The 26,618-nt window shown below is 42.3% G+C and overlaps 1 long non-coding RNA gene across 2 annotated transcripts in view; it reads right to left on the bottom strand.

Annotated features, from left to right (window-relative positions):
• Positions 1–26,618, bottom strand: part of LOC109495262 — a 373,149-nt gene that overhangs the window by 270,798 nt on the left and 75,733 nt on the right. For both annotated transcript variants that reach the window (XR_006590893.1, XR_006590894.1), the window contains one exon: positions 6,723–7,013. This is a non-coding gene — a long non-coding RNA (uncharacterized LOC109495262). The remainder of the gene's footprint in view (positions 1–6,722; positions 7,014–26,618) is intronic.

Here is a 26,618-nt window from a genome sequence, read left to right as displayed (position 1 = left end):
AGAAAATCGTGGCGAACTCGCTCTGACCAGCAAATCTGAATATATCTACTCTGTGTCCCTGAAGTACCTACCTTGCTCACCAAAAATGAGCACTGTCACATTTAATGCTCAGAAAAAACACCATGAATGTAAGTTTTGATGTCGGTCCTATTTTTGTTTTAAAAACAGAGAGGGTAGACAGCTTTTCCCAGGCCGTGGAGCAAATCAGTGGAAGGTCAGAGATCTGAAACAGGCCGTGTGCCTCCGGTTCCTCACACTTAGCATCACTGTCTACCACTCGTGTTCAGAGAACTTCAGTGAAGTTCCATGTGGTAGTGCGTAACAAAGTACGAGTCTATTAATTCCCTTGCAGCTGAGCTTTCTTAGTTTCTAAGATGTCCACTAATACAGGCTTATTTTTAGTGGACTAGTAACACCTGACCAAGCAAAACAACTTCAGCTCAACAATTTCACAGCTTCTCCTGAAAAACAAACCCTAAACAAAAACTGTTTCTTGCGGCCCGTCTTTCTGCATGATGCAGCAACTTGTACTGTAGACCATCTTTTCCCAAATAAGTTGCATAAGATTTTCAGTGCCAAGTGTACAGTTATATAAGAGTCAAAATCTATAGAAACTCAATATGCCATTTTGCTTCACCGTAACGAAAGCTCCCAACAGCAAATTTGCTTTCTGAAATTATGTTATAGCAAAAAAACGCAGTCTTGAAAGTTCCAGAGAACCAAATACTGGTAGCCTTAGATAATGCCTGGCACATTGTCTGTGTTTGTTAAATGTTAAGTGGATGGGTAAAATCGATGGTTAGGTGGGTGGAGGATGAATGGGTAGATGGATGTGTGTGTGTGGGTGGATGGATGGATGGATGGGTAGATGGATGAATGGCTAGATGGATGGGTGGTTGGTGGGTGGATGGATGGATGTGTGGGTGGGTGGGTGGGTGGAGGATGAATGGGTAGATGGATGTGTGGGTGGGTGGATGGATGGATGAAAGGCTAGATGGATGGGTGGTTGGTGAGTGGATGGATGGATCAGTGGATAGATGGATGGATGGGTGGGTGGATGGATGGATGGCTGGTGGGTAAGTGAGTGGGTAAATTACATGCATTCTTGACTTCATGGCTGGGATTTTTAGCTAATGACATAACCTACATGCTTCCATGAGTACATGAGGGTGACGACATATTTCACCCCCTCCCCCAAAATGTCCTTGAAACCTTTAGTGCTATTTCCAGCTGCTATTTTCTCTTAACTTTCATGAAACTCATTAATCTGCCAATGACTACTGCAAAAGTACAAGCAGCCTGGAGGATGACAGCAGTGTGACTTAGTTCAAAAGCCAGCCTACGGACCCTGAAGACTTTGGAAATTGTTTCTTGTTCTTTCTTCCCCTGCATTTTTTTTTTTTTGCCTAGTCTTGGTGTTGGGAGAAAAGAGAAGAAAACTCATCATTAGCTTAACAGAATGTCAGTGCTTTCAAACAGAGAGAGCTACATCAGACCCTGGGCTCAGCTCTCATGTTCTTAGATGCCCTGAGAAATGTGTTTCCTTGAGGTGCCCTTTAGAGCTGTCGGTTCCATCTAACAAAGTCCTAGTCTCTGCCTCTAAATATCTAACTTGCTGCCTCCCTCCACACATTGAGCTTGCCTGCCTGCCACTGCAGTGCCCCTTACACTGGGCAAAGTCACCAGAATTCCATTATGAAATACGCCCATGATATAGACCGGGACTCAAGAGACCAGAGACTAAGAAGTGAAAAATTACAATTCGGATTCCTAAAACAATCATTTCAGTTTCCATAAAAGATTTCCCCACTGGAGCCATTTTCACTTGAGCTTTGTCCAGCACCATTAAGCAGTGTTCTGCCTGCTCACAAGTTATAAGGAGCTCAAGAGCAGATTCAGTAACATACATGCAGCTCCCTTTCATAAAACGTCTGCACCGCTTTCTGCATGGTAATCCACCCTAATGGAGCCTTCATTAACCTATCTATATTGGATGAATGAACATCCCAAAGACCCCTCTCTTCAGCTTATAGAATATCTTTCTCAATTCTCAGTTGAAGCAGGGACATTTCAGGATTATAGGATTATATTTTGTGAATGCTAGTTCCTGGCGTTGGGTAAGTCCCTTAACCATCCTAAGCCTAAATTTGCTCATGTGTAAAATGGAAAGAAAAATAGAGTTGTTGTGAAGATTTCTTCAGTCAGTCTATAGTTTTTGAGAACTTACTCCTCTAAGCAAGACTCTAGAGTGAGGGAGTACTGGGGTCCAAAGATAACACATGAGTGTTGAGAGGTCAGGGAGTTCACAGGTGAGAGAGAGACACACAAGCCAATAACTACAACGTAGTAAGTGCTAGTGTAGGAAGTAAGAAAACTGGATTTGGAGTCATTCTGTCCTGGGTTGAAATCCTGTTTCCACCACTTCCTCATTGCATGACACTGGGAAACTACTTAAACTTTCCCAACCTCATCTTATCAATGGAGATAATGATACCTCTGTCCTGATTCTATAAGGATTAAATTAGCTATTCTGGTAAAACACCTAGCATAGTGTCAAGACCATAAAAAGTATTAAATAGAAGAATACATTAAGTGTTATGGGAAACTCACAAGATGGACTGAGCACACATGAATGTGCCAAGCACGGTGTCTGATATGCAAAAGGCACGTTACGAACGTTAGCCTGTATCGCTGTCTACATCAACTCTCCCATTCAAATAAAGTGATTGCTTAATTTATTTTTTTATTATTTTTTATTTTGGAGACAGAGAGAGACAGAGCATGAACGGGGGAGGGGCAGAGAGAGAGGGAGACACACAGAATCGGAAGCAGGCTCCAGGCTCCGAGCCATCAGCCCAGAGCCCGACGCGGGGCTCGAACCCACGGACCGCGAGATCGTGACCTGAGCTGAAGTCGGATGCTTAACCGACTGAGCCACCCAGGCGCCCCGGTGATTGCTTAATTTGAGCAAGACAAAGAAAGAACTAGAAATGGACCCAAGATCTTAGAGATGCAAGGCTGGGAGAAGATACCAGTGGCCAGCTGCCAGGAAATCTCATTCTGAATTCTCTAGGGCACAGATAAGCACAACTGCATTCACAAGGAACTACTGAGCCCCTGGGGTAGAGCAGGGGAAGGACAGGGCATAGCACAAATCCCATATCCACAGAGTATGAATATGGGACAACCATGAGTAATTCTAGCAATGACAATTCTTGGAAACACAAGACATATGCTGGCCAAGGCCCTCTGATGAGCTGTGGCCTGGAGCAGGTGCACCTACCTGAAGACAGTCCATTATACAATGGTGACCACTGAGAACACGAGAGAAAATAGGACTGATCTATTATTGTAGGCATGGGTAATGTTGCTGTTCCACATGCTCTCCTACATATGAGACTTTACTGAAAGTTATAAAACACAAGTGTTTAAGACTCTTTGGGAGGCAAGTGGCCAACAAAATGGACTTAAGCAAAAAATTAAAATTGATTAGCTTGCCTAATTGATGAGTAAAACTTCAGGCATAATTAGACTCAAGAATTCAAGTGATCTCATCAGGAATCTGTCTTCCTCCACTTCTTGGCTGTCTTTCTCTGTCCTGTCTTCCTTCGAGAGTACTCTTCCCATGGAGAGGGAAGATAACCATAAGCAGGTTTACATCTCGTTCTTTAACGAATTCCAATCAAGAAAGTTCTCATTTCCAGTAGTCGTAGTACAAGTCCCAGGATTCTCACTGGCTCTGATTGGTCCACCTTGAGCAAGGATGTTTTGATTGGCCAGGTCTGGGTCATACGCCTCTGCTCGCAGTAGGAATAGAGCTAGCCTATGTGAGCCACCTGCCCTCAAAGGAAAATAGAGATGTTATTACTCTAAGGGTCACAAATTTGTGAACAGGTAAAAACTCCAGATATTGACTACATTTTCCTGATGTTCTTTTTCTAGGCATCCTTGGAACATCTGCAAATATAGGCAGAAGTTAACCAATCGCCTAAGATGTCAGCGGGGGAAAATAGACCAACAGACTCAGAAATGTCATCACGGCAGTTAATTGTGTGAAATTTATCACCCCGATTGATCACACAGCATTTAGCTTTAAGAACACCAAGCCTCCAAATTGCTAGGTTTTTTTTTTTTTTTTTACGACTGTGAGGCAAGGTTTACCAAAACTAGCAGATATGACTGTGACTTACAAAATGAGAAAAGTAAACAAGAAACACAATTTGATATGATTTAATAAAAGATTTGTTTCCACCACTTCTCCTGGGAACCTCGGCACATTTTCTTTTTAGAGACAGTTATTATCTCTACCTTTATTGAACAAAGGCATCGGAACCCAGCTGGTGAAGATCTGTAAAGAAAATCATTCTTTTATTAATAAGGCTGTTATTAGCAAGGGAAAAAAATCCATGTTTGGGGGTTTGCACTGAAGTTACAGGCCATTTCAAAGAAATATGGCTGACTACCACCAACATTATTTCAGGCAATTTCATGATCAAATGTCCTATTAGGTTGTTTAAAATTTTTATAGAGACTGTAAATCAGAACTATTTTCTATTTGCCCTAAATATTTAGGTGCAACAGGGAAAGCAGATCAAATTAAAGGGTATTGTGCACACTTTTTACTGGGATCTCCCAGGAATATAAATCATTCCACTTGCAGTCTGGAGTTCCTGGGTAAACATGTTGGTGAGAACAACACTGGATGATCCTCCAGTGCTCTCATTAAAACGATGATCTGGGGGCGCCTGGGTGGCGCAGTCGGTTAAGCGTCCGACTTCAGCCAGGTCACGATCTCGCGGTCCGGGAGTTCAAGCCCCGCGTCAGGCTCTGGGCTGATGGCTCGGAGCCTGGAGCCTGTTTCCGATTCTGTGTCTCCCTCTCTCTCTGCCCCTCCCCCGTTCATGCTCTGTCTCTCTCTGCCCCAAAAATAAATAAAACGTTGAAAAAACAAAAAACGATGATCTGGACATTAAAACAATAAAAAATAAAAAATAAATGGGGCATCTGGGCGGCTCAGTCGGTTAAGCGTCAACTTTGGCTCAGGTCATGATCTCACATTTTGTGGGTTCGAGCCCCGCATAGGGCTCTGTGCTGACAGCTCAGAGCCTGGAGCCTGCTTCGGTTTCTGGGTCTCCCTCTCTCTCTGCCCTTCCCCTGCTCCCGCTCTGTCTTTCTCTGTCTCAAAAATAAAACATTAAAAAAATTTTTTTAATAAATAAATAAATAAATAAATAAATAAATAAATAAATGGATGATCTGGGTAACAACAGCAGTACCAGGTTCTTCCCCATCTTCAATTTTTTTTTTTTGGTCAAGATTCAAAGGATACTACTCAAACTCTCCCCAGAGATCCTAGAGGAATAAGTTTTGAACTACTTTATTCCATTGGTTCAGCCCTGAACAATACCATGGGACAAGAATCAGAGGAAGATGGGGGGGCAGACAGAGATCAGTAGACATGCTGGAAGAAATCATTCTTTCTTTTTAGAAACAGAGAGTCAATATCCATCAAATGTTAAGTTGCATATCCCTTGATCTAGCAATTTCTGCTTAGAGATTTAACCTACTGATATACTCACACATGTGCATAAAGATAGATGTTCCAGGGTACTTAATGCAGCCTTGGTTATGGTAGCAAAAGATTGGACATAATCCAAATGTCTTTCAATATGGCTCTGATTAAATAAATTACAGCACAGCCTCACAGCCGAAAACAATGTAGCCATTAAACACAATGAAATGGGCCTCGCTGAACTGAAATGGCACCACCTCTAAGATACATTGTTAAACAGAAGAGAAGAAGGGAGATACAGGGGAACAAGTATAGTGGAATGCCATTTTGTATTAAAAACATTTTTTTTAACATTTATTCATTTTTGAGAGATGGAAAGAGACAGGCAGACACAGAATCAGAAGCAGGCTCCAGGCTCTGAGCTGTCAGCACAGAGCCCGACGCAGGGCTCGAACCCATGATCGGTGATATCATGACTTGGGCAGAAGTTGGACATTTAACCAACTGAGCCACCCAGGCGCCCGCATTTTGTATTTTTTTAATGTAAGAAAATATTTGGTTATGTATGTTAACTCAACCAGAATTAAAATAAAAACTTAACACTAAAAAAACCAAAATATTTGTTTGTTGTTTGTACACACACAGAATATCTCTGAAAAGAAACCCAGGATTTGCCTCTTGGGAAGGGCCACCCTTATGTTCACTGTTAATATCTTTCAGTACTCCTTTTTGAAGTTTTTACCATGTATGCATATGTAATTTTTTAAGTAAAAATTTAGACAAGGGGCGTTCAGTTGGTTAAGCATCTGACTTTGGCTCAGGTCATGATCTCATTGCTCGTGGGTTCAAGGCCCGCATCAGGTTCTGTGCTGACAGCTTGCAGCTCGGAGCCTGGAGCCTGCTTCGGATTCTGTCTCTGTCTCTCTGCCCTCCCCTGCTCAAGGTCTGTCTGTCTCTCTTTCTCTCTCTCAAATATAAATAAACTTTAAAAAAATTATTTTTAAATTTAGACAAAAAGGATAATGGTGTTTTGCAATAAATCTAACAGGAAATAGAAAAGATTTCTTGAAAAAAATTACCAAAATACTCAGACATACATGAGATTTCTGAAAAAATGGAGAAGTACCTCACTTCCTTGAATACTATGAAAGACTGACTTACTGTTTCCAACCTTTCACTCCCTGCATTACAGAATTAAACATCCTTGTACCTTTGACATTTTCTCACTGTGGGTAGAGTATTCTTTCTGACCCGTGGTTGTCAGTCTTGGTCATGTGACTTGCTGTGGCCAGTAGTGTGAGTAGATGCAATAGAAGCAGAGGCTTTAAATGTGCCTCTGTGACTCAGCTTGATCTCTTGAACTTCCGCCATCGACCGTGAGAAGATCAAACCTTGCGTAGCCAATGGTCCCAGGATGAGGAGATACATACAACAGACCTGGGCCTGGAATCAAGCAAGCCGATCCAGCAGAGCCCCGCAGAATCACAGCCTACATGCAGACCTGTGAGAAAAATCATTTTCGTGGTAAGCAAAGATTTGGGGGGGGGGGGGTGTATGTTACACAGTTTTATCACAGCCACATCTGACTGATACAGATGGGAAGACTAAATTACTTGCTTTGGCGCTCTCCCACCTCCTCTAGGAAATTGTTCCCGATTAACCCTACCACCACACAAGACTGTGATCTCTTCACAGCCACAGACAGATCCTTCACGACAGAAACTGTGTGTTATCACTCCCTGTGTCCCTAGACTTCTGCACAATGCCTGGCACAGGATTCTAAAAATTAAAAAAAAAAAAATCTTTCTCTGACCAACCTCTCTAAAGTACTTGCCTGCATCCAACAGTTAGTCAGCATCATATCACACAGACCATTAATCACAATCTGTAATCATCCTATTATTTTGTTATCTTGTCTCTCTCACTGGAACATGAACTCCCCGGAGGAAATGAATCAGTGAATTCCTTACTCTGATTTTTATAAGGCTTCAGACATCTGTTGTGCCACATTCTCCAAATGTCTTAGCCTACCCTTCAAGGCCTTGCAAAAGCTGGCCCCAAACTGTTCCCAGCCCTATCACCCAGTGTTTCCCTTAAGAAATACCATGCAGTCGGGGCGTCTGGGTGGCTCAGTCGGTTAAGCGTCCGACTTCGGCTCAGGTCACGATCTCGCGGTATGTGAGTTCGAGCCCCGCGTCGGGCTCTGTGCTGACGGCTCAGAGCCTGGAGCCTGTTTCAGATTCTGTGTCTCCCTCTCTCTCTGACCCTCCCCCGTTCATGCTCTCTCTCTGTCTCAAAAATAAATAAACGTTAAAAAAAAATTTTAAAGAAATACCATGCAGTCTTTTCACCACCCACACTTTTTCTTTTTCTGAAACATTATCCAAGATATTCCCTCTACAAATTCCCTCTGGTATGAGTACTCTTTCCTACCATTCCTGCTTATCTAAATCCCAACCATTGGTATTATTTGGGATTAGGTTCAGCTATGATTTCACCATAAAACTCAAAACACCAGTGGCCTAAAAAAGGAAAAAGTTTATCCCTTTTGCTTAATAAATTTAGAAGTAGTCAGAATAGGATTAGAGAGGCAATCTATGGCTTCAGAGGAACAAGATCCTCCTAAATTATTTTTCTGCACTGGGTTCCTTCCATTCCTAAACTCCCTTCCTGACCCAGAATGGCTGCTGGAGCTCCAGCTATTACCTTCTCATTCTCGTCATTAGGGAACAAGAAATATGGAAGAAAAGCATGCTTCCTCCCTATAAAGAAATCTGCTCCCCCAGCCCAGGAATCATACACAACACAGTCACTTACATGTCACCCAACAAAACCTGGTTATGCAGACACACCTAGCTGCATGGGAAATTGTATTAACTACTTTGATACATCACAAACCACCACGTCCTAACACAGTAGCTTAAAACAATAAGCATTTACCCACCACATGATTCTATGCGTTGGTAATTTGGGCTCAGTTCAGCTAGGTGGTTTTTGTGGCCTTGGGTGAGTACTCATGTGCCTGTAGTTAGCTGTCTGATTGGCTGGTCTAGGATGACCTCTGCTAGGAAAGTTTGTCCCTGCTCCAAACAGGCTCCTATCATCCAGAAGGCTAACTCTGGCTTGGTCACATGATGGTCAGGCAGGATTCCAAAAGGGTGAGTGGAGGTATGCAAGGCCTCTGGAGGCCTAGGCTTGGGATTAGCACAATGTCACTTCCATTGCATTGTACTGAACAAAGCAAATCACAAGTCTGGCTTGGATTCAAGAATGGGGAAAGACTCCATCGCTAAACAGGAGGTGTTACCAAGTCACCCTGCAAAAGGATGTGCGTACAGGAAGGGAAATAATCGTGGCGAGTGTTGCAAGCAAGATTCCAAAGAAGTATTGTCTTTCTTGGGGGTGAGGGGATGAGCCGGCTAAAAATTAGGTATTCTGTTATGGAAGTAGAGGGGAATGGATATTGGGGAACAGCCTGCATTCTCTATGACACCAACTTTCAAAGCCAAGTTCTAAATGCACTTCCTCCTCCTGGAAGCCTTCCTTGAACCACTGGGCTAGAATTCTGGCCACGAAAGATTATCACTTGTAAGTTTTATGACTCTCTCATAACTACCCATGGAGAGATATTGGCCCATGAGTATCTGCGGAGAGTGATAGGAGGTAAGCCCTTACCCGTCCTCTGAAGCCACCATGAGCTTGGACACCATCTTTGCTGAGATCCTAACATTTCTGTTGAAACAAGTACCTTTATTACTTGAAAGTAACAAATCTTTTGTTTAAATGGCAGGAGAATAAATTTGTTACTCTTGTTTTCAGCACACCCACAGGAGGAACAAAGAATCCACGTGACCCAAGGATAACAGGTCAAATACTAAAATCTAGAAGGAATCCCTTAGCACCCAGAACATAAATAGATACACACACTCCTTATCAGAAAGGGTGTTGGAACTAGTCCATGGACACGTTAGCATTTTCTTTCTCCCTCTCTAATTCTCTTTCCTCTCTTGATGACTGGAATATAAATCAGTAGCCTAGAGTCCTTCTGGTTAACAAGGTTCTCATTTGGGAGGTTGCAGCCTAGGAGGCTATTAAAAAGAGAAAGAAAAGCTTCTTCTATAAACATTTCCTGCCAGCTGCTGAGGGCTGGAGAGGAGGGGAGGGCACCAGGGTGACAGCACAGAACAGGACCATTAGGGGAAGAAAATCTGAAAAGCAGAGTAAGAAATCTTGGTCCAAGTCTCTGGCAGACGATCCATGAATAGGAGTCTAACACACAAAGAGAACCACCCCCCTCCCCACCCCCAGGCAAGACAGACAAGAGGAAAAGAGCCTTCTACCGATCCAAATGGGCCACCGCTGTCCAAAGCACAGCGGAAATCCCTGCAGGTGCCTGCAGAATGTTTTAGAGTAAAATACTTAGGCTTTAGAAGCTGGAGGAGGGGTGGCCTCAGGCCTCAGCATCCTCCACCAACTCCTACAATAATGATAATAAGAACTTGCATTTGCTGGGTTATCATTGTGCGCCGGCACCACCATGAGTATCTTACGTGCATTAATTACCTCCACCAACCTCCGCCACAATGCCACCATGCTGGAGCTACTATTCTTGCCGTTTTATCCACAGGCCTGGTGACGCTCATAATTTGCCCAAGGTCATTTGTTTAAGAAATGGAAGAGCCACGGTTCGATACCAGTTTCTCTGACTGCACAGGCCGTACTCTTGGACCTCTGCACCATCCTGCCCTTTTATACCGTGACGGAGTGAAAGAGGATGTGACCCAGGGGAGGAAAGATGACCCAGGGGAGGTAAATGCTGGTGGAGACAGTCTTTTTCATTGAAGAACTCCTCAACTTTGAGAAAAGACATCTGAAAATGCACAAATAAGAATTAGGCAACAACAACACTGGTAATAAATGGACTAATTATATTGTACCAGGCACTGTGCTATTTTATGGACAGTATCACTTCATCTTTAGCCATAAAAAAATTGATGCTCCCATTTTAGGGATGAGAAAACAGAGGCACAGAGAAGTCACATGGCCAGGATCTCACAGCCAAGGACCAGCAGAGCTAGAATTCAAAGGCAAGTCTGAGGCCAAAGAGCAAGCTCATTTCCAGCCCCAAGGTGTCTCCCCAAGCAAGTGGGCAATTCAGTCCTTCACTGCTTCATTTTATCCTTCAAATATACATTAATATTCACTGCATTTAGACACTGTTTTAATTCCTGATATGGGAAAGGGGCCTAGAAAGAAAACCTTCCTGTTTCCATCTGACTAAAAAAGAACAATCGCTGAGATGAAGAAGGAGTAAGGAAGGCAGACGGTTCTCTGGAGGGGGAAGATGAAAAGTTCCTAAGATCCCAACCTACGTAGTCCGCCCTGACATCCTTGATCAGGAAAAGCAGCTGGAGGATGGCGGACCTGGCAGTGGTTGAGGTGGGAGCTGGGACGGGGTTGGTCGGGGAGAATCCAGGGAAGAAGGGGCAAGAGAGGAATAAGGAGAAGGTTGGGGCCAGGATCATTTGTGGATGGCTGGGAGATGCTGGTGTCCAAGGCAGCAGGATGTGTCATGGTCACAGTGAGGGACAGTAGAGTCACTGCCTGGATTCAAACCCAGCTCCCTTCTGTACTAGCTCTAGTTACCTTACAGTCCTTTCTCCCCTAAAGTAAGTAAGTGCCTGACAAGTACCTGACTCTATGTCTACTGCTTGGTGATTATTACCATAACATATCTCCAGGGCTCTGCTAAACCTGGGATTGAAACCAGGAAGGGTGAAGTCTATGGCAGCAATAGGAATAATTAACAACAATAACTTAATTTTGTCAGTATTAGTTATCTCCGCTGTGTAACAAATGACCCCCAAACTTAGTAACTTAGTAATTATCTCACAGTTTATATTGCTCGGTTTAGCTTATCTGGGTGCCTCTGACTCGAGATTTCTCCTGAGATTGCAATTAAGCCATCAAACATCGCAGTCTCATTTGAGGATTCAACTGGGGGCAGTCTCCTTCCCAAGCTTATTTCTGTGGTTATTGGCAGGCCTTGACCCCTTACCACATGGACCTCGCCACAGGACGGATTCATGATATGATAGCTGGCTTCCCTAGAAAGCCATCCTAGAACTAGCACCTAAGACAGAAGTAGTTTTTTTTTTTTTTTTATAACTTAAACGCAGAAGTGATAGCCCATTACTTCTGCCATATTCAATTCATTAGAAGTCTAGCCCACCCCAAAAGAGAGGATATTATACAAAAACATGAATACCAGGAGGTGAGGATAACTGGGGACCACTGCCTGGGATGCCTGCCACATGTGTATTCAATAAGGCCACAGAAACCTTCAGTCATCCTATCACCTAATCTCCCAACATGAGACCTGCTTTCTCACTGGAAATCATGGTGTAGATTGAGTTCTCCATCGTTCCCAAGAGTATGCAATTAAGGTGGAAAAGTGGTTTTCAACCTTTTTGGTGACATAAACCTTTCCCCAAATAAAATCTTTCTCAATATGTGGATGGATAAACATACTGTCTAATATTATAATGTATATGGTATATTATAACATGCTGTTTGTATAAAATGGAATACTACTCAGTCCAAATTTTAAAACAGAAAAGAACTACTGATACACGCAACACACATGAACAGCCAAACCATTATTCTGAGAAGAATCCTTTTTTTTTTTCAACATATGAAATTTATTGTCAAATTTGTTTCCATACAACACCCAGTGCTCATCCCAAAAGGTGCCCTCCTCGATACCCATCACCCACCCTCCCCTCCCTCCCACCCCCCATCAACCCTCCGTTTGTTATTCTGAGAAGAATCCTACCACAGAAGTACATCCTGTATGACTGCTTTTATAGGAAACTCTAGGAAAGAAAATATATTGTAATAGAAGTAGATCAGCATTTGCCCAGGACCAGGGCTGGGAATTAATGATTAACTGGGAAGAGAAGCAAGAGCATCTTTGGGGTGACAGAAATGTTCTGTATCCTGATTGTTGAATCTCAATGAACTATACACTTGAAATGGGTGCATTTTAATGATCATAAATTACATCTCAGGAGAACTGCTCCGATCACAACAAGGATATGTGTCTATGCTATTATAAATAAATAAAAGGCCTTGGGATAGATCAGTGAGGATAGTGTGTGTCAATCCACAGAACAGAATTAATCCTGTTGTGGGCACTCACTCTCCAAATAAAGTATGGAGAAAATTTGGAGTAGTCTTTCAATGTGGTACTGTATAAAACCCCTATACACACACACACCCCTTTTACCTGCAGTAAAAATCTACCTCAGTCCTCAAATTCTGGAGTTGTCTATGATGGGCAAAGGAAAGCCTGGTTTTGTAAAGAAATACTTTTCTTCTTTCCTTTTCCTTTTCTCTTCCTTTTTTTTCTTTCTCTGTCAGTTTTCCTCTCTTTGTTTATCCCCCCTCCCCTTCTCTTACATCAAATCAGACCCTAGTTACTGTTCTGCAGCTTTTCTCCCAATTTGTACCTCTTGGACACCTATACAGGTACACCTTATTCTTTTTAATGGCCGCATTGTGTTCTGTTGTATGATATCCTAATATGCATTTAGGTAGTACTCTATTGGTAAAAATTTACATTCCTTCCAGTTGGGTTTTTTTTTTTCTTTTAAACTATTGTATTGTCAGGATTATTTGGGACAAGAAGAAATGTCCCCCACTGGCAAAGAAATGCCACTTTCCATCAGGAAAGGCCAGCTTCTGACCCAATTCATGTAATATCCACGATATTACCCATTCTGGGCAGGGCCATATTGTTGCCATCATGGAGATGGCTAGGATCCATGGAGGTAGAAGCATCCTATCTGGCCCTCCCTAGATCAACCCCCAACATCCACACGGAAGCCCGAGAAGTGAGAACCCAGCAAACAACCTAAACATCTTCTAAAAGTTGTGAAAAGATACAGTGCATTTGAGCTGTTATTAACACCTGATGATACTCATTGAAACCAGACTAATTATCAACAAGCAGCAGGTTCCTTTCACACTCTAAATGTACCAGCTCCATGCAGAAGTGATGGCTAAATTAACCCCAGAGAGGCAGCCAGTGGCCTGCTCCTTTCATCTTGCTCAATGTTTAGACTAATTAGTTCTTTCTTCATCAGCTGCTAAGGATAAATAAATGACCAGGCAATACATCTTCTTCTACTTGATTGTAAGCTTTTCTGTAGAATAGGATGCTAATAATAATGGTCATCTCATATTCAACCATTTACTCTACGTTGTATATTTTACACAGATGATTCCATTGAATTGTATTTTTTTTAATTTTTTTAACGTTTATTTATTTTTGAGACAGAGAGAGGCAGAGCATGAACGGCGGAGGGGCAGAGAGAGAGAGGGAGACACAGAATCGGAAGCAGGCTCCAGGCTCTGAGCCATCAGCCCAGAGCCCGAGGTGGGGCTCGAACTCATGGACCGCGAGATCATGACCTGAGCTGAAGTCGGACGCTTAACCGACTGAGCCACCCAGGCACCCCTGAATTGTATTAATATAATATGAAAGCAGGCACAAAGAAGGTAAACTAGGTGCCCAATGTCATGAAGGTAGCATGGGTGTGCAAGGGTCCGTCTGCTCCAAAGCCCCAGCCTTAGAGTAAGATGAAATTGACCTGACCACCAGGAGGACAAAATGATATATAAAGACTTCACTACCGAGATGCCCTAAGACTATCTGTGTATGTTCCGATGATCAAGCATACTGTTTAGCACATAGTAGGTACTCAATACAATTTTGTCACGTGAATGAAGAAAACTAGGAACCCTTATAAATTCTTCTGCGTGTTACAGAGAATGACCCATGGACAAAGCACTGTGAGTTGGTTGAAGAAGCTGACTTGTTTTCCTCTCCATAGGCGGTCACATGAGGTGAGTGAGGGTGAGGAAATATACGTGTGCGTAAGCTCATCTGCTTTTCTTTCCAGGCCAACCCTTTCAGAGAAGGCTGACAGAAGCACAAATGCATAGGGAGGACCTAAGAATATTCCACACTCCTTCCCCAATATCACAGAGGGATGCCACAACAAAACATCCTCCAGCGAGAAAGGACAAAAAAATGTAACTATCCAAAATGGAATAAATTAAAAAACATAATAATTCATGAAATTCTGAAACCTTAGCAGCCACATAAACATCACAGACTTTTCAACAACTCAGAAACAAAAAGAGTTCTCTCTCTTAATGACGAATAAGTAAATCATGGCATAATCATGAAATACTATGAAGCTATTAAAAAATATAATCAACATATATTTAAGCCTGTTGAAAAATATTATGATAATTAAATTAACAAAATAAACAATAAAACAAAAGATGCAGTATAATCCCATTTTTTTTCACAAAATATCAAATAATAAAAAAAAGAGCCTGGAAGGACACCAAATAGAGCAAATTATGAAGAGGTTTTTATGCACAATAAACTTATGGGTAATTTTATAAGTTTTACCTCACATATCTGTGTTTTTTAATTTTTTTCTCTAGTAAGTATGTACTGGTTGTTGAATTAAAGCCAAATTATATGGAAGCAGCCCAAGTGTCCATGGATAGATGAATGTATAAAGAACATGTGGTATGTATACAATGGAATATTACTCAGCCATAAAAAAAGAATGAAATCTTGCCATTGGCACAACACGGATGGAGGTAGAGAGTATCATGCTAAGCAGAATAAGTCAGTCAGAGAAAGACAAATACCACATGATTTCACTCATATGTGGAATTTAAGAACAAAACAAAGGAGCAAAGGGGGGAAAAAAGAGAGCGAGGGGCACCTGGGTGGCTCAGTTGGTTGAGCATCTGTCTCATTCTCACCTCAGGTCTTGATCTCAGGCTTGTGAGTTCGAGTCCCATGTCGGGCTCCGTGCCGGGAGTGAAGCCTGCTTGAAAGAGAGAGAGAGAGAGAGAGAGAGAGAGAGAGAGAGAGAGAGAGAGAAACCAAGAAACAGACTCTTAACTTTAGAGAACAAAACGATGGTTACCAGAGGGGAGGCAGGTGGGAGATGGGTGAAACAGGTGATGGGGATTAAAGAGGGCATTTGTGGTGATGACCCCCAGAGTGTTGTATGGAAGTGTTGAATCACTATTTTGTAAACCTGAAACTAATATCACACTGTATATTAACTAACTGGAATTTAAATAAAGGCTTAAAAAAAATTAAACCTGTTGCGGTGCTGGTGTTTATTTAAATAGAGACCTAGAGAGAAGAATTCAGTCATAGCCCAAAGCAGACCAAGAAAGGGCATCTGAAATGGAATATTCAGTTAGGCTGTGGCAAATGCCAGAGGATCTGAGAGAACTTCACTGGGGACCAGAAATTGCTGAAAATGCTGGAGGAACCTAAAACAATGAGATATCTATGAATAAACCTAACCAAGGAGGTAAAAGATCTGTACTCTGAAAACTATAGAACACTTATGAAAGAAGTTGAAGAGGGCACAAAGAAATGGAAATGCATTCCACGCTCACAATAGGAAGAACAATCATAGTTAAAATGTCTACACTACCCAGAGTAATCTATGCATTTAATGCAATCCCCATCAAAATACCACCAGCATTTTTCATAGAACCAGAAGAAACAATCCTAAAATTTGTGTGGAACCACAAAGGACCCCAAAACAATCCTGAAAAAGAAAACCAAGCTGGAGACCTCATGATTCCAGACTTCAAGCTGTATTACAAAGCTGTAATCATCAAGACAGTATGGTACTGGCATAAAAACAGACATCAGATCAATGGAACCCAGAATAGAGAACCCAGAAATGGACCCACAAATGTATGGCCAACTATCTTTGACAAAGCAGGAAAGAATATCCAATGGAATAAAGACAGTCTCTTCAGCAAATGGTGTTGGAAATACTGGATGGCAACATGCAGAAGAAAGAACCTGGACCACTTTCTTACACCAGACACAAAAATAAATTCAAAGTGGATGAAAGACCTAAATGTGAGAAAGGAAAGCATCAAAATCCCAGAGAACACAGGCAGCAACCTCTTTGACCTCAGCCAGAGCAACTTCTTATTAGACACATCACCAGAAGCAAGAGAGACAAAGGCAAACATGAACAACTGGGACTTCATCAAGATAAAAACTTCTGCACAGCGAAGGAAACAATCAGCAAAACTAAAAGGCAACTGACAGAATGGGAGAAGATATTTGCAAATGACGTTATCTGATAAAGGGTTAGTATCCAAAATCTATAAAGAACTTATCAAACTCAACACCCCAAACACAAATAATCCAGTTAAGAAATGGACAGAAGATGTAAATAGAGACTTTTCCAAAGAAGACAACCAGATGGCTAACAGACACATGAAAAGATGCTCAACATCGCTCATCATCAGGGAAATGCAAATCAAAACCACAATGAGATACCACCTCACACCTGTCAGAATAGCTAAAATTAAGAACACAAGAGGGGCACCCGGGTGGATCAGTCGGTTAAGTGTCCGACTTCAGTTCAGGTCATGGTCTCACGGTTCGTGAGTTCGAGCCCTGCATCAGGCTCTGTGCTGACAGCTCAGAGCCTGGAGCCTGCTTTGGATTCTGTGTCTCCCTCTCTCTGCCCCTTACCCACTCACACTCTGTCTCTCTCTCAAAAATAAATAAACATTAAAAAATTAAAAAAAAAAAGAACACAAGAAACTACAGGTGTTGGCGAGGATGCAGAGAAAGGGGAACCCTGTTAATACTGTTGGCGGGAACGCAAACTGGTGCAGCCACTCTGGAGAACAATATAGAGATTCCTCAAAAAGTTAAATATAGGACTACCCTATGATTCAGCAATTGCACTACTAGGTATTTACCCAAAGATTAAAAAAAATATACAGATTTGAAGAGGTACACACACACTGATGTTTATAGCAGCATTAAAAACAGTAGCCAAACTATGGAGAGAACCCAAATACCCATCAACTGATGGATGGATAAAGAAGATGTGGGGTGTGTGTGTGTGTGTGTGTGTGTGTGTATACATATATAGTGGAATACTACTTGACCATCAAAAAGAGTGAAATCTTGCCATTTGCAATGGAACTAGGGTGTGTTATGCTAAGCTAAGTAAGTCAGTCAAAGAAAGACAAATACCATAGGATTTCACTCATATGTGGAATACAAGAAACAAAACAGATGAACATAAGGCAAGGGGGGGAAGATAGAGAAGGAAACAAGCCATGGGACTTTTTGAAATGTTTATTTATTTTTGAGAGACAGAGAGAGAGAGAGAGAGACAGAGAGAGAGAGAGAGAGAGTGAGAGTGCAGGGGAGGGGGAGAGACAGAGGATCTGAAGGGGGCTTTGTGTGACAGCAAATGGCCCGATACGGGGCTCGAACTCACAAACCATGAGATCATGACCTGAGCTGAAGTTGGACACTTAACTGACGAAGCCACCCAGGCACCCCCATAAGACAGTCTTCAAGATAGAGAATAAATAGGGTTGATGGAGGGAGGTGGGTGGGGGATGGGCTAGATAAGTGATGGGTATTAAGGAGGCCATTTGTTATAATGAGCACTAGGTGTTGTATGTAAGTGATGAATCACTGAATGCTACTCCTGAAACCAATATTGTAGTCTATGTTAACTAAGTAGAATTTAAATAAAAATTTTAAAAGAAAAAAAATGAAATGGTGGAGTAGTTTTTAAAAACTTCACTCTATTGTGATTCACAATAATTCCCCCAAAACTCTGTTATAACTAATTTTAAATATGTCCATAGAACACATGTCACTTCTAGATACCTACAAACACCTAGACACCTGATACACAGTAGACAAAACAGCCAGTGTTGGCCAATATTTTCCAGTTCAGGTGTCATCTCAGCAGGCTTCCAAAGAACTTTCCTTAGTGTATCAACTCTTGGTTAGCTCTCTAATTGGACAATCTGACCTCCCGCAAAGACTCTAGTACTTGGTTATGCAAAAGAAACAGTTCTGAAAGTCAAGAGAGGTGGCCCAGCTCTGCTATCAGTGACCTTGGGCAAGTCCTTCCCTGTGGTCTCAGCTGGTTGATCTATTGGACCCACAGAATAAGATTCTCTCTTCCAGGAATTTGCAACTTGGAAACCAAGACTGGGAAATGAGACAAGATTAACAGCAGAACTTGAAAGGGAGACCATGAATTCCATCTGTTTCTGAGCTTCCCAGAGCTACGCTGGTATCCTCCTTCCTAAGCAAACTTCCTTCATTCCATGATACCCTACTATCCTGAAAAACCAACGATTGATTTTCCTTATATTAATCAGAGTCCCTCTTGTTACTTAGAACCAGCCCAGACTTTGCTACCGTGGCTCCGACAGAAGGAAGTCCTTCCTGCCCAGCATGAAGGGAATTGGTCAGTCAAGCAAAGGAGTCTGATCCACAGGGAAAGGCTGCCACAGAGAGCAGCTGTCATCCTTGTGCTAAGAAGTAGGGACCCAGCAGGGCAAGCTGTCACATTCAATAAGGATTCTCAGCCAGTCCAGCCATGCTCTCTGAGTATCCAGGCATAAACCCCCCAGGGTGAGAGAACAGAAAGGAGTGACAATGGACATTAGGAGTAGTCTACATCTCCTAGCTTCCCATACCTATCTGTGTGCCCACCTGAAGCCACACCTGGCTGACCATGTGCCAGCCATACCCACAGCATTGACTTCTGGCCTCTGAATTCTTGCAGCTGCTGTTGGAATCTCCCTAACACAGTAGTTCTCAACTGAGAACAGTTGTGTTCCCCATGGGACATGGGGAAGTCATGTCTGTGGACATTTTTGGCTATCACAACTGGGGTGGGGTTTTACTGGTATCTGGTGGGTGGATACCGGAAGTATTTGTTTCTTGTTCCTGCTGTAACAAAAGATCACAACCCTAGTGGTTTCAAATAACAGAAATAAATTTCTGACAACCCCAGGGGTCACAAGACTAACATGACTTTGCAAGGCTGCTTTCCTTCTGGAGGCCTCCAGGGAAGAATTGGTTTCCTTGTGTTTTCCAGATTCTACAGGCGGCCTACATTCCTTGGCTCATGGCCCCTTCCTCCTTCTTCAAAGTCAGCAGCCATAGCACCTTCTCTCTTCCTTCTCTGTTTCTATCATCATATCACCTTCTCTCTTATCAGGACCCCTGTGATAATATCGGGCCCACCTCAGTCATCTGGGATAATCTCAAGATCTTTCATTTAAATGAAGCGTTTTGTGTGTTCTTTTTTTTTTTTTCCATGTAAGGTAATGTATTCACAGATGATAGGAATTAGGACATGGACGTCTTTGTGGGTCTAGCATTAGCCTGTGTCCCACACCAGGGATGCTGCTAGACATCCTACAGCAAAGAATCATCTGGTTTAAATGTGTGGAAGTTATAAAACCTGCATGCTCTGATACCAGCGTGGGTGGGGTCCCCCACATGATTTCACCTAAAACCACTTCTTAATGTGAATGACAGCTACAGACACACTATTCCTTGATCCCATCAATCTAAGACACTCCCTAAATTTTAAAATAGTTGCAAAGGTTGTTCAGCCCAAGTATGTAGCAGAAGTTCTGTTTCTCCAAAAAGTTTAAAAACAACAGAAAAAGCCAGTCATTTCTTACTCTTGATGCTTGCTATTCCTATGACTTAGATATGTTTTGGCTTTAAATGTTTGGAAGTTACTTGGGGCAAAAAAAAAAAAAAAAAAAAAAAGAATTCTCCAAACTTTGGGACCAAAATGGGAAGCAACAGCAGAAAGCAGCTATTACCAACCCTCTTCCTTGCTAATTTCTTTTTCCTACTCGCTAGACGCAGACGTCTTTGGGAAGGGGAAGTAAACTAATGTTGGTTCTACATGCACCAGAAGCCAAGCACTGGGCCAGGTGTCTTACAACTATAACCTTCCTGGGTTGCTGTCATTGTTCCCATTTTAACACGAACAAACTGAGTCTCTGAGAAACTAAAAATTTGACTGGAGTTGGGGCACCTGGGTGACTCAGTCAGTTGAACCTCTGATTTTGGCTCAGATTATGATCTCAGAGTTTGTAGGTTCGAGCCCCGTGCTGGGCTCTGTGCTGACAGCTCAGAGCCTGGAGCCTCCTTCAGATTCTGTGTCTCCCTCTCTCTCTGCCCCTCCTCCGTTTGCTCTCTCTCTCTCTCTCTCTCTCTCTCTCAAAAATAAATAAACATTTAAAACAATTTTTAAAAATTTGACTGGAGTTACAAAGCCATTAAATGATGGAATGAAATGTGGATCTGCACTGCTTAAAGCCTATAGGTTTTGGGACAAGATGCTTGATGTTGCTTCCACATTCCACATCAAAATCAGCTTGTAAAACCTTAGTAAAGTGAACAAGAACACCCAAAAGGTAACATAACTTCTCTGCTGAAATAAGACAGGAGTCGGCAAACTTTGTCTGCAAAGGGTCAATCAGTAAATAATTTAGGGTCCGTGGGCCACGTGGTCTCTGTTGCAACTGCTCAACTCTGCCCTCAGAGGGCAAAAGCAGCCACAACGATACATAAGTGAATAGGAGCAGCCGTGCTCCAGTAAGATATTCTTTTTTTTTTATTTAAAAAAATGTTTTTAACGTTTATTTATTTTTGAGACAGAGCATGAACGGGGGAGGGTCAGAGAGAAAGGGAGACACAGAATCTGAAACAGGCTCCAGGCTCTGAGCTGTCAGCACAGAGCCCGACACGGGACTCGAACCCATGGACCAGGAGATCATGACCTGAGCTGAAGCCGGACGCTTAACTGACTGAGCCACCCAGGTGCCCTGCCTGTAAGATATTCTTTACAGAGACGGGCAATGACCAGACTTGGACCTGGAGCCATATTATGCGTCGCTGCCCCCGACACCCTTACAACACTGGCGAGGGTGTAAATCAGTACAATCCTTCTGGAAAGCAGTTCGGCAATAATGACCCAGCAATTCTATGTCCACGACAAGAGGGCAAAGATGTAGATACCAGGTTGTTCTCTGCAGCATTGTTTATAATGGTGAAATAAGGAAGATAGTCTAACTGTCCATCAGTAAGGAGCGAGTCAACAAACCCTGCTACAGGCAAATCATAGCCATGGCCATTAAACATTACAATGTAGATTTACAGTTAGTGACAAAGAAAGAAATCCAAGATGTATTTGAAAATCAGGTCATAAAATATCATATATATACATAATATATATAATAATCTTATAATCTATAATATTATATATATTATATATGATATCATTATCTTATATATGTAATAATCTTATAATATATATGTAAAATAATCTTATTTTTATTTAAAAATATGTGTATCTAGATGTGACGGTTAATTGTAGGCATCAGCTTGACCAGGCTAAGCGTTGCCCAGAGAGCTGTTAAAACATCATTTCTGGGCATGTCTGTGAAGGTGTTTCCAGGAGAGATTAGTATTTGAATCAGCAGACTGAGGAGAAGATGCCCTCACTGGTACAGGTGGGCATCACCCCATTTTTTGAAGGCCTGAATATCCGAATTTAAAAAAAGAAAATATGGAGGAGACACAAATTCACTCTCTCTGCTTGATCTGGGACACCTATCTTCTCCTGCCTTTGAACATCAGTGCTTCATTCAGACTCAGACCAGAATTTCTACAACAGGCCCTGTGATCATCAAGCCTTCAGATTCAAACTGAATCACAGCCCTGACTTTCTTCATCCTCCAGCTTACAGACAGCAGATCCCAGGACTCCTTAACCTCCATAAATGCGTGGGCCAACTGCAATAATAAATCTCTTCGTATATAATCCTATTGGTTCTGCTTCTCTGGAGACCCCTAACACAGTAGACTTAAAAAAAAAAAAAAAAAAAACTTTAATGATAAATACCAAACATTTGCAGTGATTATTTCCAGGTGGTAGGATTTCAGCTATTTTTATTGGCTTCTTTATCAATCCTTGTAGCTCCCAGTTCCATAGTGACACATAGTAAGTGCTCAGGAAATATTTGCTGACGAGGTGAAAAAAATATTACCAGTGTGTGCAAGCTAGAGCATCACGGGTTTCATTTAGATATAAGGGAAGCATTTCCACCATGGTGGGTGGTAAACTCGGAAACATAATTAAAATACCATCTGGAATCATCTTTCCTGGAGATATTTTTTAAAGAAGGGAGTCATCTTATGATCCTGGAATGAGGAAGATTATCCTTAAGTGTGTCACAAATCCAGGAGCCGTAAAAAATATGTATACATTTGATTACATAAAACTTAAAAAAAAAAAGTCTGCAGACTCAAAACCACCATAAGCAAATTCAAAATATAAATGACAAACCAGGAAATGATGTTGGTGAAGCTTAGCAGAGAAGAGGGCTAATCTCTCTGACATGTAAAATCAATAAGAGAGCAGACCAATAGAAAAGAGGGCAAAAGATAAAGACAATTTGTAAGAAAATAAATACAAGTGATTCTCAAACAAATGCAAAAGTGGTCTACGTTATTCATGAGAGATGAAAATTAAAACTCTACTGATGTAGTAATTTTCACCTATCAGATGGGCAAAATTAAAAAGAACCTGATAAGCCACTGCTATCGATGAAATGTAGCAAAATAGACACTCTGAGACATTGCTGGAGATGGGGTGTAAATTGGCACAGCCTCCATGGAGAACATTTTAACAACATCTATTTTAAAAATGTATCATTTGTGGGGTACCTGCGTGGGTCAGTCGATTGAGCGTCTGACTTGGGCTCAGGTCATGATCTCACTGCTTGTGAGTTTGAGCCCCACATCAGGCTCTGTGCTGACAGCTCAGAACCCGGAGCCTGCTGCGGATTCTGTGTCTCTCTTTTAAAAATAAATAAACATTAAAGAAAAACAATTTTTAAAAAATGTATCACTTGGCCTAACTATTCCACTTTTAGGGATTTATCCCACAGATTTATTTGCACATAAGCATAGCACACAGGTGTCAGATTATCAGCCATGGCTTGTTTATAATAATAATAAAAGGTGGGAAGCACCCAAAACATCCACCAATAGGAGACTGCAGGGATGAACTATATATAGTCTACTACATAGTATGCTCTGCGGGCTCCTGAAAAAAAGAATAAGAAAGTTCTCTGTGCGCTCCCGTGGAAGAATCTCTAAGATACATATTACAGAGAAAGGGGGAAAAAGCAAATAGAAAAAGCAGGCATCTTTTATGTTTCAAAAAGAAAAAAGGAGGGACAGAATAAGCACATTTCGCTTATGTATACATATTGTCTAGAATGGTTCATCTGTTGCCTTGAGGGCAGGGAACAGTCCATGGAAAAGCTAGAGGTCTTTCAGTGTTTATCCTTTTGCATGTTTTGAAGTTCAAACGATGTGAAAGTATTACCTATTAAAAAAATTAATGAAGGCTCCTTCAGAGCTTTCTGTATGGGGTTCCCACAGTCAGAGGTGCTCTGTTTTTAACTTACACACACACACACACACACACACACACACACACACACACACACACACACAGTCCTCCTCCTGGAAATATTTTATTTTTCTTTAAGACCTGTGTTCAGATGTCACTTCCTCCAGGAAGTCTTCCCTGGCCAGCCCCATCTCCTCCATAGAAAGCGAGCTATGCCTGTTATACCCATTCCTAGTACCCTGTGGCATTTATCACAAGCTGTGCCTGTTAGTAATTATTTAATGCCTGTCTCCCTCAGTGCAGGTGCCACAAGAGACTAGTTCAGCCCAGAATCGAGCTGAGCACCTGCCGCATAAGACATGCTTACAAAAGGCTTTCTTCCTTTGGAAGGAAGGTGTTAAGAACTGAATGTTTGTATCCCCTCAAAATTCCTATGTTGAGGGGCGCCTGGGTAGCTCAGTCGGTTAAGTGTCTGACTTCGGCTCAAGTCATGATCTCACGGTTAGTGGGCTCAAGCCCCGCATCAGGCTCTGGGCTGACAGCTCAGAGCCTGGAGCCTGCTTCAGATTCTGTGTCTCCCTCTCTCTCTGCTCCTCCATCTCTCTCTGCCCCTCCCCTACTTGTGCTCTGTCTCTCTCTCTCTCTCTCAAAAATAAATAAACATTAAAAAATTAAGGGGCACCTGGGCGGCTCAGTCGGTTAAGCGTCTGACTTCAGCTCAGGTCATGATCTTGCGGCTTGTGTGTTCAAGCCCCGCATCAGCCTCTGTGCTGGTAGCTCAGAGCCTGGAGCCTGCTTTGGATTCTGTGTTCTCCCTCTCTCTGCCTCTTCCCTAGCTCACACTTTGTCTCTCTCTTTCTCTCTCTCTCAAAAATAAATAAACATTAATTTAAAAAAAAAATTCCTATGTTGAAATCCTAACGCCCAAGTGATGGTTTTAGGAGCTGGGGAGTCTTTGGGGTGATTGGGTCATGAGGGTGGAGCCCTCAGGAGTGGGAGCCGTGCCCTTACACAAGAGACCCCGGAGAGCTAGCTAGCTCTTTTCCCACCATGCGAGGACACAAGGAGAAAACAGCAGTCTGCAACCTGAAAGAGGGCTCTCACAAGAAACTGACCGTGTGGGCACCCTGATCTTGGACATCCAGCCTCCAGAGCTGTGAGAAATAAAGATCTGTTGTTTAAGTCCCCCAGTCTGTGGTATTTTTTAATAGTAGCCTGAGTTAAGACAGGAAGGAAGAAAAAAGGAAGGAATAATAACAACAGCAACGTTTCTGTGCACTGACTGTGAGCCAAGCAGTGGTGTAATGTACTTCGTGCATGTTGACACATTTAAAGTCCTACCATTATTACCAGCATTTCACAGATGAGGAAACACAGGCTCAGGGAGACTAAGCCACCTCCACACAGTCAGCAGGCAGAGCCAGGATTCCAACACAGGTGCTCGTCTTCCAGAACCCATGCTCTCGGCCTCTAGAAGGAAGGAAGGATGGGAAAAAAGAGGGAAAGCAGGGGGACGGACAATTTTCCCCAGAACCGCAGGATGGAGCACTTTACCCTTAAGGGTGGGGCCCCACCAGGCCAACAAGCCGTCAGTCTTTGGGAAGTTACAAGAACATTCATGAGGATTCTATAATATGTGTGGAACACTTGTAGGCTGACAGTGTGGGACCTCAACAGGAGGACAAAGAGACAGCAGGCTTGAAGCACGACAGCTGCCTTGTCTAGAGGAGCAGGTAACATGCATTGTAGATAAATACACTATCTGATGGGGGTTAATAGGCTTCATTGAATTAATGACGACAGAATAATTACAGCAACAAGCAACAGCAGCAGGGAGGCTGGGGATTCTAACTGAGGATAATTCCAGTGCCAGGGAAGATTGCAAGTTTTGACTTTAGGACGATGGAAACTTCCCTGGGATTGGAGCTTTATTATTTTTCAGCGTTTTAGGTTGGTAGCGTCCACCACGACCTGAGCTCTCTGCTGGTAAACAGGAAGTTATGTGCAGGACAGGCAATCTTAATAAAAGAAACAGAAAGAAATGGGAAATAAGAAAAGCACGGGAGTTGTGATTTCTGCCATCTCTTCTCAAACAGGATTTGGCCCTAATCTTTCAGGTTCGGACTGGATCCTGGAAAGCATAAGAGAATGGGGATTATATTCGGATAATCACAAGAGCAATAAAAATATCTATCATTTATGGAACCCTTACCTCCAGCCAGTCTCTGTGATAAGCACTCTTTATGCCTTAGCCCACTGAATTCCCAAAATAGTTTTATGGAGTGGGAATAAACACATTCCCCTGTTTTATAAGTAAGACAACTGAGGCTCAGAGAAGCAAAGTGACTTGTCTAAGACCACACAGCTAGGAAACTGCAGAAAGCAGTTCTAAGCTAGGGTTAAAAAAAAAAATCTTTAGGGGAACCTGGGTGGCTCAGTTGGTTGAGCATCAGACTTTGGCTCAGGTCATGATCTCACGGTTGGTGGGTTCGAGCCCCACATCAGGCTCTGTGCTGATAGCTCAGAGTCTGGAGCCTGCTTTGGATTCTGTGTGTGTGTCTCTCTCTCTGCCTCTTCCCTGCTTGTGCTCTGTCTCTCTGTCTCCCAAAAAATGAATAAATGTTTTAAAAAAAAATTAAAAGGAAAAAACAAAGCTTAAGAACTGTGCCCAGAAAAGAGTCACTTCTGAGGGAGAAAGTAGACTAAAGAACAGATCAGAGAGTAGACCTAAGTATAATTGTTGATGGGCATAAA

The sequence above is a fragment of the Felis catus genome, chromosome E3, assembly GCF_018350175.1.
Source record: "Felis catus isolate Fca126 chromosome E3, F.catus_Fca126_mat1.0, whole genome shotgun sequence".
NCBI classification, from domain to species: domain Eukaryota; kingdom Metazoa; phylum Chordata; class Mammalia; order Carnivora; family Felidae; genus Felis; species Felis catus.
The sequence above is the reverse complement of the archived record's forward strand: the minus strand, read 5'-3'. Positions and strand labels throughout refer to the sequence as shown.